General features: G+C 37.3%; 1 protein-coding gene across 5 annotated transcripts in view; it reads left to right on the top strand.

Moving 5' to 3' along the window:
• The window catches only part of RPAP2 (RNA polymerase II associated protein 2), a 95,299-nt gene that overhangs the window by 65,565 nt on the left and 15,003 nt on the right, over nt 1-14,731 (top strand). For 2 of the 5 annotated variants that reach the window (XR_016018662.1, XM_074335131.2), the window contains exon 13: nt 14,607-14,644. The gene's annotated coding sequence lies outside the window, so the exon portion shown is untranslated. Of the gene's footprint in view, nt 1-61; nt 12,529-14,606; nt 14,645-14,731 lie in introns of those variants that run through there. The other 3 variants (XM_019752892.3, XM_088791320.1, XM_019752952.3) reach the window with 2 other exon arrangements.

Raw genomic sequence — 14,731 nt, forward strand, 5'->3', positions numbered from 1 at the left:
CCCTTGTTATTATTCCTCCTTTATAGGCTAACCACAGTTAATTCCGTTTCTTGCAATCCAGGAAACTCCCACTGTCACCTTCATACTCAAACCTAGATCATCCCGAATGTACCATTTGGTAAGTTTCTTCCCGGGAAGTAGCAATTACTTCAACCCAACTACTGCAGTGGATCCATTGAGAATATCCTCATCTTACTTTCCTCTTCAAAGAATCACTCCCAACCCAGCCAATACCTTGGTAATCACATGTGCCGATAAGCAGGTGAATTTACAAGTCTGGCTTAGCTGAATTCTGACCCTGCTTCCAAATACATAGCCCTCCCCTTCTATCCCAAGTTCTTACCTCTTTCAGAACTGCCTATCAGAATGTCCCATCCTACGTCCTGCCTTAATCATAATTCATCTTCTCCTTGCTTCTCATTTCATATAATCTCAAGGGCTAAGAGAGTTTGTTTTTTAATTTTGTATTAAAGTATAATTGGCATACAATAGTATATTAGTTTCAGGAATATAACATGATTCAACATTTATATACCTTATGATGTGACCACCACATGATGGTAGTAATCATGTGTCACCCTGCCAAGTTTTTACAATATTATTGACTGTATTCCCAGTGCTGTAGCTGTACACTCACTTCCATGGCTTATTATTTTGTAACTGGAAGTTTGTACCTCTTCTTCCCCTTCATCTTTTTCACCCATCCTCCACCTCCCCTCCCCTCTGGCAACCATCAGTTTATTCTCCATTTCTGTAACTCTATTTTTGTCTTGTTTGTCTCTGTTTTGTTTTTCTAGATTCTACATATAAAGGAAATTATGTGGTATTTGTCTTTCTCTGACTTATTTCACTTAGCACAGTACTCTCTAGATCCATCCATGTTGTCACAAATGGCAAGATTTCATTCTTTTCTATGGCAGAGTATTACTCCTGTGTGTGTGTGTGTGTGTGTGTGTGTGTGTGTGTGTGTGTGTGACATCTTTATCCATTTAACTATCAATGGACACTGAGATTGCTTCCACATCTTGACTATTGCAGATAATGCTATAATGAACATAAGAATGATTATATCTTTTCGAATTAGTGTTTTTGTTTTCTTTGGATAAATACCTAGAGATGGAAATGCTGGGTTGTATGGTAGTTCTATTTCTAATTTTTTGAGGAATCTCCCCACTGTTTCATTAGGGTTATTTTCTTGTGTGTTTTTTTTTTGTTGTTCCTTCATTTGGAATTTGTTCTTGTCTTCTCATTTTGTTTGACTTGTTGTGTTTGTTCCTGTGAATTAGATGTAAAGCCTGTTTCTCCCAATCTTGAAAAAGTAGCCTGTGTAGAAGCAGCCTTTGTGTAGAATGTGTTCTGGGTTTTGGGAGAGTGGTCGGAGTCAGGGTGGGTGTCTGGCGCACCAGCTGGCCAGGAGGAGTGGGCTTGGGGTGGGGCAGCCCAGCGCACACATGTGCATGCACTGGCTCCCTGTTGGTCTGGTTGAGACAGGAGTGGGGTCCTGCCAGGGCAGCCCAGTGTATGACTGCTTTGGTGCCCTGTTGGTGCTGTTGGAGTGGGTTCCAAGTGGAGTGGTGCCCTATTGATCCAGTAGTCCGCAGCTAGAGCAGGGATCCAGGCTGGGCAGCCCAGTGCACTCATACCAGCAGCTTTGCAGGTCTGTAGCTGCCTAGAGCTCCTGCCTGCGCTGTCCAGGTGGAGGAGTATGTAAATCAATGGCGCGCACCAGCACCTCTGATCCCAAAGAGTTCCCTCAGATCCCAGAGTGCTCTCACAGTTCCCCAAGCTTCTTTATGTGGTGTCTCTCTCTCTCTCTCTCCCCCCCTTTTCCTCTCTCCCTCCCACTCTCTATTCTTCCCTCTCCGCTTTGTTGTGCAGAAACTATTCAGTTGGCCCTCTCTTGTCTCTCTGGAGACATTGCTCTAAATGTAGATGTGTTTATGGGAGGAGGCGATTTAGCTTCCTCCTATGACACCATTTTAAACCCGCCTGATAGGTACTGATTTAATGTTATGGTTGAAATTCATCCTAAACTACAAATGAGACCCTCTCAGGGAGCATTTTCTTTTTATAATTTAAAAAATAATTGAAAGTTAAATATATATATAAGCTTTTAGTAAAAGTTAAAATTAAACAATGCAGAATTGCATATATAATTTTAAAAAGGAAAAATTCCCCCTTACCCTGCCTTCAATCCTGTCTCTTTTCCAGAAGCACATTTGATATATATCATTTTATATTTTATTCGAATTTTTGTAAAAAAAAAAAAAAGGAAAAGAAATAAGAAAACTCTTCAAGCAAATCTTTCACTATATGAGAAAGATATTTGAGACTGAGGTATTTTGGCAGGCAAGAAAGAACGATATCCTTTTATTGAACCTGCTAAAAACTAGAATGTAAGGAATCAGCACTATAACTCCCTCCCAACCTATACCCAGTGACCTTTTCAAATGATCCTGCTCCCCAGAAGATCCTGTAAATCAAAGGGTTTGAGGTGAGGGGGTGAACTCAAATTGGCCTTTATAAGCATCAATTCAAAGGCCTTTCTAAGAATATAGTGAGGTTGGAGTTTGTTTTATTGCACTTCAGGTACAGAGAATTGAATTAATCATACTCCTTAGTCCATGACACACTGTCTTCATTGGATGAAAGGTTTGTTTTCCAGATAGACTGAAAACAAAGAATGCCTAACACAAGGTCTTTTCAGAACTACTTTAGTGACTGGGTAGCAGTTCAATATCAGTTTTAATTAACATTTAAAACTTATATGTATAGATGATGTAATACAGAATTGTACACCTGAAATCTATGTAATTTTACTAACAATTGTCACCCCAATAAATTTAATAAAATAAAATTAAAAAAAAAAACTTATATGTAAACAAATTGTGTTAAAAGTACTTTTAAGGACTTTCAACAAGATGTTTTAAGTGCAGTTAGCAGTTCCCCTGTGATCAGTTTATTTGTATTATTTGTGTAAATAACCAAAGGTAAACCTTTTCCCAGACTTTATCAGTATAATAAGGAATTCTGAATGAATGAGGCCTTATTACCTAATTTTCTGTATGAGAAGTGGAGATGGTTGTGAACAGGTGGATAGATTTTTTTCTGTTTGCATGATTTTGGGAAGCTGCTAATTCATTTGAGTATAAAGATTTTAATGTCTAATAACCTTTTCAAGATTAAATTACTACTAGCTAGTACGAGGTGTGATCAAACAATACAGTGAATGTTTAAATTTTAAAAAGTTTATTACAGTAAAAGACACATTGCCATTAATCCCCGTCAAAATACTCCCTCTCGCTTCGAACATACTTATCCCATCGTTTATGCCACTTTCTGAAGAAGTTCTGGAAGTCCTTTCTCGTGCGTGTCCTTAGTCGCGCTGTCGTGGCTGCCATGATGTCCTGAATCGATTCAAAACGTTTACTTTTCATGGTCATTTTGATTTTGGGGAAGAGCTACAAGTCACATGGTGCCAAATCCAGTAAATAAAGTGGATAAGAACACACTGTAATGTTTTTTCTTTTTGTTTTTTATAAGAATTATTATTTTTTATTGAGGAATATTGGGGAACTATGTTTCTCCAGAGCCCATCAGCTCCAAGTCATTGTCCTTCAATCTAGTTGTGGAGGGCGCAGCTCACTGGCCCATGTGGGAATCGAACCAGCAACCCTGTTGTTCAGAGCTCACACTCTAACCAACTGAGCCATCCGGCTGCCCGTAATGTTTTTATTTGACAGAAATTGCCATGCCAGAAGCCTTGTGTGACACGGAGAGTTGTCATGATGGAGAATGAAACCATTTGCCCATTTCTCATACTGTTTTCTAAGTACATAATTTATTAAATGCTCGTAAAGACACTCACAAAAGAGGACTTCCAGTACTACTTCAGAAAGTGGCAACAATGATGGGATAAGTGTGTTCAAAGCAAGGGGGAGTTCACTTCTCAGAGTGAACAAGTGAGACAGTGCCCAAGATGGAAGTTACACTCTTTTTGTAACTAATCTCAGAAGTGATATCCTATGACTTTTGCTATATTCCATGACTAGTTAAAAAGTAATCACTAGGTCTAGCCGACACTCAAGGTTAGAGGATTGTGTAAGGGCACGAATACCAGGAGGCAAAGATAATTTGGCACCATCTTAGAAGCTGTTTACTATAGGTGACAAAATTGCTCAATAGTTCCCAGCTTTATATGTAGCATACCACACTATCCAAGTGTGGTATGAACTTCACACTAATTGAGGGCATCCCTTAACCAGTCCACATGTCCACAAAATGCTATGAGCTAACCCAGTTGTTCTGGGAAGGGATGGTGGTGGGGAGAAGAGGAATTGTCTTATTGGCCAGACCCATCAAGGCCTACCCCCTTGAGCTGAATATGAACTTAAGTCTAATCCACCCAAACTATTATTACCTAATGAGCACAAATGGAATGTATATTGGGAAACAAAGTGTTCCAAAAACCTGTTAAAATACTTTAGGTGTGTTATTCAGACATTTTTTTGTTTGTTTGCTTTTTGTTTCACAGATACAATCCATGAAGACTGAATAAAAAATGAACTTCTACTCACTATTTCTGGAATTCTAGCTCTAATGATTGTCTCGTGGTGACTGATAACTAGCTTTGGTCACAGAAAAACCTTTACCTTCTTACATTTCAAGCACCTACCTCCCAGTCCCTAAATGTACAGAGTGACTTCCCCAGTTATTGGAAAACCATTATTCCAACAAGGATAACCAAGTCCTTGCATCCCTGGCTATAAGACATTATTTTTATTTATTTGAAAATGAAAGTTGAAGTCTTAAATTGAAATTTAAATGACTATTCAAGAAAACACAATGATTTTTTATTTTTCTGGATAATTCTAGCCATCACATCAACTTGACCAAAAAATTGAGAGAAGTCCTATTTTGGCCTCATAGTCTAAACTCTAGATTCTGAAGAACAATAAAGAGGTAAATAAATGCAGTCTAAGATGCAGCCCTTTAGAAGTCTAGTCATCATTCTTTTAAAAGAAGCTGCCTGTGCTGTAATGTGGTTAACCTCACAAGTCCAAAACAGGAGTCCTCTGTTTGTTGAACAGGCGCTCAACAAACAGGACTCAAGGAAATTAAAAAAAAATTGAATCTGTAGTTTGTTCTTAAGAGACAAATCTCTAGAATGTATACTGCTTTTTCAAAATGTGTGTGAAGCATGCAAGTTAGCAGGGCATCCAGGGTAGTTAAAGGGGATGCCTCAGATAGACAATTTGGGCAACTTGACTGGAGGGCCAAGAAAAAAATAAGATCTATACTCTTGGACACTGGAAGAAACGACAGCTGCTCTAAGCCCAACCTTGGAAAGGGGCCAGAAAGCAGCCTGGTGGAGTGGGGCACTCAACAAACAGGAATCTAGAAGCTCTACAAAATCACAGGCTACAATATCAATATATAAATATCAATTGTGTTTTTGTATGCTAGCAATGAAAAACCCCAAAATGAAATTAAGAACACAATTCCATCCACCTCAGTACCAAAAGAATTAAGTACTTAATAAATTTAGCAATGGAAGTATAAGACAGTGAAATCTGTAAAACATTCTGAGAAATAAAAGAAGGCATGAATAAGTACAGAGATATTCCATGTTCATGAATGAGAATATTTAGTGTTCTTAAGATGGCAGTCTTCCCCAAATTGATCTATAGATTAATGCAATCTCTGTCAAAACCCCAACAGTTTTTTTGGGTTTTTTTAAACTGGAAAGCTGATTCTAAATTTTCTAGGGAAAAGGATCCAGAATAGCCAAAGCAATTCTGAAAATGAAGAACACTTCCTGATTTCAAAACTTACTACAAAGCTACAGTAATCAAGATAGTGTGGTACTGATATAAAGATAGACATAAAGATCAATGGAACAGAATTTGAGAGACCAGGAATAAGCCCTCATATTTATGGTCAATTGATTTTTGACTAAGTTGACAAAGCATTTCATGGACAAAGAATAAATAGTCTTCAACAAGTGGTCCTGAGACGTTTGGATATCAGATGCAAAAAAAAAAGAAAAAAATTTAGACTCTTATCTCCTACCATTTTAGAAGAAAACAGAAAATCTACATGGCGTTGGTTGAGAAAACTTCTTAGATACGATCTGAAAAGCACAATTTCTAAAGGAAAATATGGTAAGTTGGACTTTCTCAAAATTTAAAACTTTTGTCCTTCAAAAAAAAGCATCACTAAGGAAATAAGTTGACAAACCACAGACTGAAAATATATTTTGAAGTCTTATTTTATGAAGGACATATCCAGAATATATAAGGAATTCTTAAAACTCAACTATGAGACAATTCAATTTTAAAATGATCAAAACTTTCAATAGACATTTCAGCAAAGAAAACACACAAATCGTTTAGCATATGAAAAGATCCTCACCATCAGTAGTCATTAGGGAAGTGCAAATCGAAACCAAAATTAGATACCACTTCACACTAAGATGAACATAAGAAGAATATCATAGTGTTGGTGAGATGTGGAGGAACTGGAGCCCTAATACATTGCTGCTGGAAATGTAAAATGGTGCAGCCATTTTGGAAAACAGTCTGGTGGTTTCTTAAGTTAAATATGAGTTTACCATATGACTCAGAAATTACACTTGGTGTTCCAACCCAAAAGAAATGAAGACATGTTCACAAAGACTTATAATGTTCACAGCAGTATTATTCATATAAGGGAAACCATCCAAATGACTATCAACTGATATATGGATAAACAAAAAATCCAAGGGGTACCGAAAGGAGAAGAGAGAAATCAAGGGATTAAGAACCTATTTGAAGAAATAACAACTAAAACTTCCATAAACTGGTGAAGAAAATAGACACAAGTCCAGGAAGTGCAAAGTCCCAAACACAATGAACCCAAAGTGGTGCACACCAAGACACCTCATAATTAAAATGGCAAAGGTAAAAAATGAAGAGAGAATCTTAAAAGCAGCAAGACAAAGGCAGTTACCTACAAGGGTAGCTCCCATAAGACTATCAGCTGATTTCTCAACAGAAACTGCAGTCAAGAAGGGATTGGCACAAAATATTCAAAGTGATGAAAAGCAATGACCTACAATCAAGACTACCCAGCAAACTTGTCATTTAAAATTAAAAGAGAGACTGTGGAAGCAGTTCTAGGAGGGAAATTCATGGCAATGCAGGCCTACCTCAAGAAACAAGAAAAATCTCAAACAGTTTAACTTTACACTTAAGGAAACCGGGAAAAGAACAGCAAACAAAGCCCGAAGTGAGTAGGAGGAAGAAAATAATAAAGATCAGAGAGGAAATAAATGAAATAGAGACTAAAAGAACAATAGAGAGAGGACCCGAATAAAATCAGGAATGAAAGAAGTGACAACAGACACCACAGAAATACAAAAAGTTTTAAGAAAATACTATGAACAATTATGTGCCAACAAATTGGACAATCTGGAAGAAACTGATAAATTCCTAGAAGCATATAATCTTCCAAGCCTGAATCAACAAGAAACAGAAAATCTGAACTGACCGATTACTACTAATGATGAGTCACTAATCAGCAAGCTCCCAACAAACAAGTCCTGGACTGGATGGCTTTACAGGTGAATTTTACCAGTCAAAGAAGAATTAACACCTGTCCTCAAAGTATTCTAAAAATTCAAGAGGCAGGAAGGCTCCCACGCTTATTTTATGAGGCTACCATTACCCTGATTCCAAAACCAGACAAAGACGTTACAATAAAGAATATTATAGGCTGATATCCCCGATGAACATAGATGCAGAAATCCTCAACAAAATATTAGCAAACTGAATTGAATACATTTAAAAAATCATACACCATGATCAAGTTAGATTTATTCCTGGGGTGCAAGGTTGGTTCATTATCCTCAAATCAAGTAATGTGATACACCACATAAACAAAATGAAGGATAAAAATCATATGATCATATCAATAGATGCAGAAAAAGCATTTGACAAAATCGAGCATCCAATTATAATAAAAACTCAGTAAAGTGGGAATAGAGGGAACATACCTCGGCATAATAAAGACCATATATGACAAACCCACAGCTAATATACTCAATGGTGAAGAGCTAAAAGCATTTTCCTTAAGATCAGGAACAAGACAAGGATGTCCACTTTCACCACTTTTATTCAACATAGTACTGGAAGTCCTAGCCACAGTAATCAGAAAAGAAAAAGAAACAAAAGGCATCCAAATTGGAAAGGAAGGAGTAAAATTCATTATTTGCAGAGGACGTGATACTATGTATAGAGAACCCTGAAGATTCCACAAACTTAGAACTGATAAATGAATTCAGTAAAGTAATGGGATACAAAATTAATATTTATAAGTTGGTTGCTTTTTTATACATCAATAACAAACAATCAGAAAGAGAAATTAAGAAAACAATCCCATTTACGGTTGAATCAAAAAAAAAAAAAATACCTAGTAATGAAGTTAAGAAGGTAAAAGACTTAAACTTGGAAAATTATAAGACATTGAAGAAGATACAAATAAATGGAAGCATATACAATGCACATGGATAGGAAGAATTAACATAGCTAAAATGAGTCTATACCACTCAAAACAATGTATAGATTCACTGCAATCTCTGTCAAAATGCCAATGGCATTTTTTACAGAACTAGAACAAATAATCCTAAAATTTATGTGGAACCACAAAAGACCACTAATAGCCACAGCAATCTTGAGAAGAACAAAGTTGAAGGTATCAAGATACCTGATATCAAACTATACTATAGTAATCAAAACAACATGGCACCGGCATAAAAACAGACACATAGATCAGTGGAATGGAATAGAGAGCCCAGAAATAAACCCACACCTGAATGGTCAATTCATGACAAAGGAGGCAAGAAATTATGCAACGGGGTAAAGAGTCCATTCAATAAGTGTTGTTGGGAAAACAACATACGTGCAAAAAAAAAAAAAAAGAAATTAGACCACCTTACACCATATAGAAGAATAAACTCAAAATGGATTAAAGACTTAAAAGACCATAAACCATAAAACTAGAAGAAAATATAGGCAGTAAACTCTCTGACATTGCTCTTAGTAATATTTTTTCTGATATATCTCCTCAGGCAAGGGAAACAAAAGAAAAAGAATGGGACTATGTCAAACTAAAAAGTCTTTGCACAGCATAAGAACCATCAACACAGCAAAAAGACAACCTACTGAATGGGAGAAGATATCCATCAATGATACATCCTATAAAGTGTTAATATCCAAAATATATAAAGAAATCATACAACTTAACACCAAAAAACAACCTAATTCAAAAATGAAACTGAATTTTATAAGACACTGAAGAGAGAAATTAAAGAAGATACAAATAGATGGAAACACATACTATGCTCATGGATAGGAAGAATTAATACCGTTAAAATTCCCATACTGCCTAAGGCAATATACAGATTCAACGCAATTCCTATCAAACTACAAAGGACATTTTTCACAGAAATAGAACATATAATCCTAAAATTTATATGGAACCATAAAAGACCCCAGATAGCCTTGGCAGTCTTGAGAAATAAGAACAAAGTGGGAGGTATAATGATACCTGACATCAAATTATACTACAGGGCTACAGTAATCAAAACACCATGGTACTGGCATAAAAACAGACACATAGATCAATGAAACAGAATAGAAAGCCCAGAAATAAATCCATGCTTATATGGTCATTTAATCTACGACAATGGAAGCAAGAATTTACAGTGGGGTAAAGACAGTCTATTATAAATGGTGCTGGGAAACCTGGACAGACACATGCAAAAAAATGAAGCTGGACCACCTCCTTACACCATACACAAGAATAAATTCAAAATGCATTAAAGACTTAAATGTAAGATCTGACCATAAAATTCCTAGAAGAAAATATAGGAAGAAGCTTTACAGACATTACCCAGAGTAAGAAACTTTACAGACATTACCTGGAGTAAGATTTTTACTTTCCTTCAGGCAAGGGAAGTAAGAGAAAAAATAAATGTGGAATTACATCAAACTAAAAAGTTTTTTTCACAGCAAAGGAAACCATCAATAAAACTAAAGGGAGCCTACTGAATGGGAGAAGATATTTGCCAATGATATATCTGATTAGGGGTAATAGCCCAAATTTATTTAAAAAACTCATTCAACTCAACTCCAAAAAACAAACAACCCAATTAAAAAATGGGCAGAGGACATGAAGAGACATTTTTCTAAAAGACATACAGATGGCAAACAGACATATGAAAAAATGCTCAACCTCACTAATAGGTAGAGAAATGCAAATAGAAACCACAATGAGATACCACCTCACCCCAGTCAAAATGGCTATCATCAATAAATCAACAAACAAGTGCTGGCGGGGATGTGGAGAAAAGGGAACCCTTATGCACTGTTGGTGGGATCGCAGGTTGGAGCAGCCGCTATGGAAAACAGTATGGAGGTATCTCAAAAATCTGAAAATGGAACTACCTTATGACCGAGCAGTTCCACTCCTAGGTTTTTATCCGGAGAAATCCAAAACTCTAATTCAAAAAAATTTATGCACCCCTATATTTATTGCAGCTCTGTACACAATAGCCAAGATACGGATACAACTGAAATGCCCATCGGTAGACAACTGGATTAAAAAACTGTGGTACATTTATACAATGGAGTATATAAAGAAGAAGGAAATATTACCATTTGCAGCAATATGGATGGACCTAGAGAACATTGTTAAGTGAAATAAGTCAAGACAGAGAAACACAAATACCATATGATCTCACTTACATGTGGAATCTAAAGAAAAGAATTTGGAAAAAAAAAAAGAAAATGGGCAGAGGACCTGACAGACATTTTTCCAAAATGGACATACAGATAGCCAATAGACACACATGAAAAGATGCTCATCCTCACTAATCATCAGAGAAATGCAGATTAAAACCACAATGAACTATCACCTCATGTCTCTCAGAGTGTGTATCATCAGTAAATCAACAAACAAGTGTTGGCGAGGATGTGGAGAAAAGAGAACCCTCTTGCACTATTGGTGGGATTGTAAATTGGTGTAGCCACTATGGAAAACAGTTTGGAGGTTCCTCAAATAATTAAAAAGAGAACTACCTTATGACGCAGCAGTTCCACTTCTGGGCACTTATCTGAAGAAATCCAAAACACTAATTCGAAAAGATATATGCACTCCTATGTTCAATGCAACACTATGTCCATATCTTGATATGGGAGCAACCTAAATGTCCAATAGAGTGGATAAAGAAGTGGTGTATATATACACAGTGGAATATTACTTGGGCATAAAGAAGAATGAAATCTTACAATTTGTGACAACATGGATGGACCTAGAGGGTATTATGCTTAGTGACATAAGTCAGACAGAAAGACAAATACCATATGACCTCACTTATATGTGGAATCTAAAGAACAAAAATGAAACAACAAAACAGACTCAGATACAGAAGACAAACTGATGGTTGCCAGGAGGGGTGTTAGGGGCTGCAATAAGGGATTAAGAAGTACAAATTGGTAGTTACAAAATTGTCACAGATGTGAAATACAGCATAGACAATACAGTCAAAAGTATAATAACTATAGTGCCAGGTGGTTACTAGAGTAGTCAAGGGAATCTTTTCATAAATTATATAAATGTCTAACCACTGTGCTGTACACCTGAAACTAATATAAAATAATACTGAATGTTAACTGTAATTGAAAAAATAATCCATAGTGGAGCACTGATACATGCTATAACACAGATGAACCTCAGAAATATTATGCTAAGTGAAAGAAGTCTGACACAATAAACCTTATAAGGTATTCCATTTTATAAAATGTCAGAAAATCTCTAAAGCAAATACTAAATTGCTGGTTGCATGGGCCAGGGATGGGAAAAGGGATTGTTTGCAAATGGACACAAGGGATGTCTTTGGGGTGATGAAATGTTCTAAAACTAAATTATTATTTTTACACAACTTTGTAAACCTTAAAAATAATTGCAATATTAAAAGGAATGAAATCTTGTCATTCGTTACAACATGGATGGACCTTGAGAGCATATGCTAAGTGAAATAAGCCAGGCAGAGAAGGACAGATACCATATGCCCTCACTTATATGTGGAATCTAAAAATCTTAATTAATGAAAAAACCCCAAGTTCATAGATAACAGAACAGATTGGTGGTTACCACCTGTAGGGAGTGGGCAAAATGGATGAAAGTGATCAAAAGGTACAAACTTCCTCTTATAAAATAAGTCATAGGGATGTAATGTACAGCATAGTGAGTATAGTTAATAATACTGTATTGCATATTTGAAAGTTGCTAAGAGTAGATCTTTCAAGTTCTCATCACAAAACATTTTGTAGCTGTGTATGGTGACAAGTGTTAACTAGACTGACTGTGATTATTTCACAATGTATACAAATACTGAACCATTGTGTTGTACACCTGAAATGAATACAATGTATGTCAATTATACCTCAAAAAAATAAAAATAATTTTTTTAAGTATCATAAATGATGACAGGATTCCTCCCTCTGATTTACTAGTAACAATTCTCTGGGGTAAAAAAGGGAAAAAGCTGCTGTATCACAGTCGTCCCCCCCCACGTGAACCTCCCCTACCCTGTACCCAGAAATACCTCTTTAGTTATTTCCCACACCCTACAGGTCTAGTGTCCCCAGGTGAGGAGCTAGTGGCTTATTACAGAAACAAGGACCACTACCACCTCTGCCACCAGGTCACTGCAGAGCCAGCAGCTTTTCTGGGTGCTGCTTCTGCCTCCCACACACTCCTGCCAAGTTTATGTTAGCTTGGGAGGACTGGCGCAGAATTCAAGTCAAAGAACTGTGCTAGATCTTGGTTTCTAAAGGTCATTTTCCAATAAAAGGGACCAAGGTTCCTTGGGAAAATGGCTGGTTCTAAGGCTAGGGCAGCAAAAATACAAGATAAGCCTGGAGCATCTGTTAGTATCAGAAGGTAAGGAAGTGCTTACTGCTGAAGACAGGTCCAGCCCTCCCACTGCTCAGGCCACTGAAGGGGTAGGAAAAACCACTGAATCGTCTTAAGCTGTTCTTCCATAGGCTGTTAAACAGAAAATGGAAATAAGTTGTCAAAAAATAAATATCAGCTTTGAAATAAATGAATAATACTGTAAATAGATGTACTATCCCTTCTAGGAGGTGGAGCTTAGTCCACCCTTTCAGAGTGGGTTAAACTTAGTGACTGGCTCCCAAAGAATGGGGAAGGCGAAAACACCACCTGCACCAAGTGACAAAGGTTCACATCCCCAGTCATGTCGTGTATATCATGCCCCTTGATATGTGTGATGAGATTGGCACGTCACCCGTGTGACACTCCCCCAAACCATAACCTCAGTCTAATCATGATCAAACAGAAATCCAGTTTGGAGGACATTTCTACAGGTAACTTGGCCGAGATCTCGATCTCTCCAGACTGTCAAGGTCATGTAAAACAGAGGTTGAAAAATTGTCACAGACCAAGGGAGACATGCAACCAAATGCAGTGTGGTGTCCTGGTCTGCATCAGAAAAGAGGACATTAATGGGGGAAATCCAAATAAAGTCTGGAGTTTAATAGTAACAAACCAGTGCAGTTTCTTAGTTTTAACAAATGTACCATGGAAATATAAAACAAACAGTGGAGGAAATTGGGTGAGAGTTATACAGGAACTCAACTATCTGCGACTTTCTGTAAATCTAAAGTTTTTTTTCAAAATTAAAAGCTTGTTTTAATATACTGGCTGGACACGAGAAGGGGCGCAAAGACAAGACAGTCATGACCTCTGAACCTCAGCCTGCCTATGGGAAGAAGGCACACCTGGGTAAATGCCCTGAAAAAAAATCCATCCTGTTTTGCTTGGGACAGTCCCTAGTTTATACCAGTTAGCTCAGCATCATTATTAATTACCAGCTTTTACTTTCAAAAGTATTCTGATTTAGACATTATATGCTCACATCACCTAGGAGGTATAGGATATGCTGTGGTGGTTAGATGTGATGGGAGGGGGCATTTGTGATGGCGTGGAAGGATGGGTGGGGGGTTATGAAGTGGAGATAGGGAGATAGGAAGGGGGAGGTATGGCCCAGGCAGGGGCGGCCTCAAGAGGAAAGGCCCAGAAGCAGGTAAGATCCAGGGTATATTCTTATTAAGACACAAGCCTGAAGTTGGAGAAAAGTGAGAAAAACAATGTGAACATAATTAAGAAGATGGGGTCAACTAGGATTTGGCACAGACTGAAAGGACTAGAACTACTGGAGCAGTAATGTATTTTCAAGCAAATAGGAGGGAAAGGGACTACACTCCCCTACAAATGAAAACTATGAATTCAGTTTTCTTGAGAAAGATCCTTGCTTCCCTAGGTCTTGGGTATCTGCTCAATCTAGTTCAGTCATGTGCTCTGCTGACTCAGAGCCTACACTGTCTGCTCCCCAGACCACCACCCCCTGACCCCCGGGCGGCATTCTTCAGTACTGAAGTACAGGTCGCCTGCAGGAAAGCATAACACCCAGGTTTTCTTGTGAACTCCACATTTCAAAGAATGGGAAGATATATTTAACGAAAATATTGCTCTTTCAGGGAAGAAGACGAATTCTGAATAGCTTTTACTACGAAAGGTAAACATTGTAATTTACTTTCTATTTAAATACTTCAGGAACAACTAATTCATATACTGTTTTATTCAGAGAATGACTTTTAAATAT

The sequence above is a fragment of the Rhinolophus sinicus genome, chromosome 14 (genome assembly GCF_057876585.1).
Source record: "Rhinolophus sinicus isolate RSI-liver-muscle chromosome 14, RSI-T2T, whole genome shotgun sequence".
Lineage (NCBI taxonomy): Eukaryota > Metazoa > Chordata > Mammalia > Chiroptera > Rhinolophidae > Rhinolophus > Rhinolophus sinicus.